The sequence below is a fragment of the Egretta garzetta genome, unplaced genomic scaffold (assembly GCF_000687185.1).
Source record: "Egretta garzetta isolate BGI_Z169 unplaced genomic scaffold, ASM68718v1 scaffold322, whole genome shotgun sequence".
Classification (NCBI taxonomy): domain Eukaryota; kingdom Metazoa; phylum Chordata; class Aves; order Pelecaniformes; family Ardeidae; genus Egretta; species Egretta garzetta.
In genome coordinates, this window is record NW_009259044.1 from 3,707,741 (window position 1) to 3,712,920 (window position 5,180).

The window sequence follows — 5,180 nt, forward strand, 5'->3', positions numbered from 1 at the left end:
AAAAAAAAAAGAGGAATGTCTCTTTCTCTGATATTCAGGAAAAAGTTTTAAATCAGCTGATGACACTTACTCAGTGTTTCATGACCGAGAGCACAGGAAAGGTGGCCTGCGGTGGGCTGTATTTTGGGCCATTGCTGTCAGGAATTGACAGAAGGGGACCTGGGAAAGGTGGTTGGGTTTCACAGAGCTTTTTCTGTAGGATCCTTCAAACACCCCTTTCTCAAAGGGCGGAAGATGTAGATTTGCAAACACTCAATGCCATCTCCCACCTTTAAATGAGATCCAGGAGATGTCCTCAGCTGACCTGCCAGCTAGAGGGGGAGGAATTAGGGAGCTATGTTTGCACTTTCTCAAGATACCAGTAGTTTTCAAAAGCAGCAGAGAACGGCTGTCCCGATACACAGACTGGTTTCTGTCTCTGCTGACAAACACGCAGCTCTCTGCGATTCTTCTGTGCTGTTTATTTTTTGGCAATTCAGACTTATCCATCTTTTCTGCTGAATTTGGCCATTCAAACTTGCTCTTGGGAACCTCCCAGCTCACCTTTTGTTTTTTTTAGAGGGGAGCCCAGATGTGAAGAAGATAGATACACTAGAGAGATAGTGCTTGATATTTACCCCAAAGAGAAGTCCAGGCCAGGAAGACCGGCTCCCTGCAGAGAACTAAATATACCGATGGTGAATTCCAGCCAGCCCTCCAAACACTGCCGAACAAGGGATGGTTACATGCTCCCATGTGTAGGAGTCAGGCCTCACCCCACGGGGCTTTGCAAGCAAGGGAAAGGGAGAGGGACGAATGAATGCCACCAGTCAAAAAAAAAAAGTTGACGTGACGAACTCTATTTGCCTGAAAATATCCCTGCTTGTTTTGCTTTCTGTCATGGGTGAGACTGCAAGTTTTCCACCAGCCCATCTTCCCTTCCCCTGGTCCAGCCTGCCTGGTTGGGAGCATTTAGAGGTGACTTTTATGGCTGGAAGCTCAGAGCAGGCATTTCAAAGTCAGAGCCCACCTCAGGGATACTCACAGCGACTTCAGCTGGGACTGCTGTTCATCAGTTAACCCGTGGGTGCGAAGATGGAGGTCAACTTACTGCTGTTAGAAAGCTAGATTTTATTCCACCTTCAACCCATGGGCTTCTTTTTGCACAGCCAGATTGGTGAGCCTAATGTTCAGAGGGGCAGCTGTGAGGAGCTGGATTAGCAAAACCAGCAAACTCTTCGTGCTTTGCTACGCTGGAGCGGGCCGATCTTCAAAGCCCAGCTCCGTGCCATCACCTCCGCCTGCCCGACTCGGTTACTGGGAAAGTTGAGCGCAGGGCAGTAGTGAGACCTTGGTGGGACACTTGCCCTGTCAGCTGCTTTACCAAGCGTTGTTAGTTGGGTTAGTAGGTTAGTAACCCTACAGGTTAGTAGGGAAGGGGGTTTAGATGTGTATTTTGGCAGCTTTGAGGCGCTCAGGGAGACCGTTTGCTCACGCTGTCAGCCATGGAAACTGTAAAATGATTAAAAAATTGAGTGATGAGTAAAAGGAGGGTCTTTACAATGAAATGCAGTGGTTTCCAGCATTGCAAACATGAGAGGCGTGGCTGTTACTGCAGAAAGATGAAGGAGGTTTTTTTTTGTTTCCTTCTTCCTCAGAGGTTTTTTCTTTAATAAGGAAACCGTTTAGAGCACAGGTGTTTGGTTTTACTTCCACGAACATTCTGGAATCAGTTGTCAAACCTCCCCAGACAACAGTTTGGGGGGTTCCACTCCAAACTTCCTTTCTTCTTCCTTTAGGGAGTGATTTGCTTTTTGCTGCTCACCCCGAACACGTATCACTGCAGAACATTTCAGGATTAGCTTCCTGCACGGGCGATCACAAGCCTGGCCAGGCCATGAGCAGCGTTCGTTGAACACCTTGTCCGGAGGCAGAGGAGGCAAAGGCACGTGCTGAAGGCATGCGGAGACAGTGGTGTGAAGAGTGGCCACGCAGAAAGTTCACGGGAAAGTCAGGAGCGGACCAGGAGCCCTGACATCCATTCCTCTAACTACTAGTTACAGCCCTCAGAAATACCCATGTTTACTATTTTAGCCATATAATTACAGGTAGTGAGTAATTCCATTAGGAAGGCTGTAAGGGGAGGTATCATCTCTAAACCTTAGGGTTCAAATTAGACACGTTCGTTCAGCCCCACTGAAGCCCACAGCTGTGCACGGTCTGATGCCGGGCAGAGAAAAGTAAAGTTCAGGTGAGCGATCTCAGCTGAGTTTCCCCTGGGAACTGGGAATCTTCCTGCTCATCCTGCAAACACCTCGGAGTAGGCTATCGGCTAACCCCGGCTGTGATTTGCATGTCACCCCTCCGCAATGACACCAGACACGAGAACCACTGCCTGTGTGACCACGGAGGTGTCTTTGCCCCCGGAGCGGAGCCGCGGCGGAGCGTAACTCCGCTGTGCCTCAGAGGTGTTTGCATTTTAGCGGTGGGTGGTTTCCCACATACTGTTTGTGAAGAGCGTTGGGCTCAGCGCTGCCTAAACGGGGAGCCCCGGCCAGCCTTCAAGAAATAAAGCAGCAAGGGAAAACACAGTCGCTCCACGTTTCCAAGCCTAGATATCCTCATTAAGCAAGGCAGAGATCCGAATTTCACCATAACCTGCGTTTCAGTAGGTGATTAAAAGTCCAGCTCTTTGATTCAGGTAATCAGAAAGGTGAAAGTTACCCAAAAAACATGGAAGGGGGAGCAGGATTTCAGAAACACACCTTATTTGGGGCCTTTTCCTGCTCTGCAGTTACGGTTTGGACACATCTGTTGTTTTCTCCAGCGAAATCCGCTGCTTTGATCGCTGCCAAAAACAGCAATCCCATTTGCAATGCATGATGCAACTGAGCAAAATCAAGGAGAACTTTTTACAAACTGGAGTCAGGGGCATCGGAGCGTTGCTTTAGGGCAGCGCAGTTTTCCCTGTACCAAAGGCAGTAGCTCCAACAAGGGTCTTATTTTAAAAATAATGTTTCAAACTGGATGCCAGTTTATCGTTGCAATGGGTCAGCTTGCCACAAAACGGCAATACCAAAGTGGCTCCTTAGGTCAAACAACCAAACCAGCCTCGCGGCAGCTATTTAACAGCTGGATTTTAAAAGTTTGTAATTCAGACAGTTTTTTGAGTTAAAAAGAAATAGATCATGCTGTATGTCATCAGCCGGGATACCGACCCAAGTGATGTTGTTCAGATTGAAATAAAAGCAAAAGTTGCTTTGCAAAAGGACAGGGTGAGGGCAAGAGGAAGGGATTTTGAAAACCCCCCCGGCTCCTTCCAGCCTCCCCACGTCCCTTCCAGCTCCAGCTGCCCACACATCCCATCAGCAGGCATTTCTTCTTGGGTGGTAGCAGCAGCTGGCAGGGTTTGGACATATTTGCCCCTGTTTGACATCCCCCACAAAGAGGTGCTTCGAGCAGGCGTTCCTCCCACACTGCCTTCGCTACAGGTCTGGATCCGGCCTGACAGCTTTCATCTCCTGCCCAGCTCAGCCCAGGCTGGCAGCTCTTCTGCACACAGAGCTCCTTCTGACTTTAGTGGACATCATCTGAGTGCAGCTGCAGGAGGATCAGGACCAAGACAGATCTCCAGTCAAGCGGGCAAGGCCTCAGGATTTTTGGATCCCATCTGGGTCCCAGATGGAAAAAAAAAAAATTCCTGCTGCAGCCTGGATAAAGCCCCAGTGAAGTTCCTCTTTCATTTGGAGGCAAGGGGCTCAAACCCCCCAAAGGAGAACTACATAGGTATTAATAGATATCTTCGATAGATATCTTTGCTTCTTGGATATTTACCCCCATCTCCTCTTCCTCCTCTCCCATGGGATATTTGTTGTAGCTGAATCACAGATTCAGTCCACGACCCAGAGGAGATCACAAACTCTTACTGGAGACTTTAAGCTACCACCACTCCAAAAAGCACCCTCAAGGCTGCTTGTGAGAGGAGGAAGAGAAGGGGGTTTCCAAGGATGACTGGAAGCAAAGTCAAGGAGCATCCCAAGCCTGTACCAAGCTGCAGGAGGAAAGACCTGTTGTGAAAGGGCATTTACAGGGTTGGGAGAAGGGTTGTGTAAAACAACCAGCATCCTTTTATGCTTTGTATAAGATCCCCAAGAGGAAGGAGATGAAACATTAGGATGGTAAGGGGGCACTCAATCAAAGGAGGGCTAACGATCTAAAACAGGGAAGTTAAAGCATATTAATTAAAGCATATTACACCCGTGGGCACTCTCATTTAGAAGTGAAGTCGTCTTAGTTCACTGTGGCTAAAACACCCTTCAAGAAAAATTTTAAATAGATCCGAGCGGGCAGCTAAGGGGATGCCTCCCTGCCGGCCCAGCGCTTTCCTGGCTGGAGCAGACCCCTGGGATGGTGGGGCTGCAGATCCAACCTGCTCACTCCTCGTGCTGTGGCATCACAGGAGGCAGAAAGGAGCAGGATTTTGACGCCCAGCTGGCAAATGCTACATGGCCCGTGAGCTCCCAGGCCTGCCATCTGCCCGGGGGCTGCCCAAAGGGTCTCTACCGGGTGGTTACACAGTGAGACCCCCCCAGGACAACTGTACCAACACAACTGGTGAGACTTTCCCCCAGCGAAAGCTGAACATCCAGGTCTATATGCTCGCTGGTGGTGCAGACTGGGCTGTGGTGGAGGTCCTGAGAGAGCGTAGGAACACGTTAGTCCTCTCCATCAGTCCTCAGCGAACTGACAGCTGGATTCGGGGACCCCCGACAGTCATCCCCCTCTCCGAGGAGCGTTGGCCTAACGATAAGGATCATTAGATCAGCAGCCTTGCTGTTTCTGAGTCATTCGGGCTTACTTCACTGCTGCCAGTGCCGGTGCGGGTGAAGGACCTGGAGAGGTTGTGAAAGGCTCGCACCTCCTGCGCAGCCAGGGCTGGGGTGGCCTGGAGGAGCTCCTTGTGCCGGGGGGGGGCATGCCCCAGCGGCCGGGGGCTGCAGCATCGCTCTCACAACGAGCTGCCTGACGTCCCCTGCCTCAGTTTCCCCTCTCTGCAGTACAACGGCCCCTTTACCCCAAATTGCTTAATTTGGGAGAAATCGAAAGCACTCCTGTTAGGCCCGTGGGAAAAAGGCGGGGAGGGTGCGCTGGGTGCCGGGCCCCCGCTGGGGTGGGAGGCCGCCCCCCCCCCAAATTGCAAC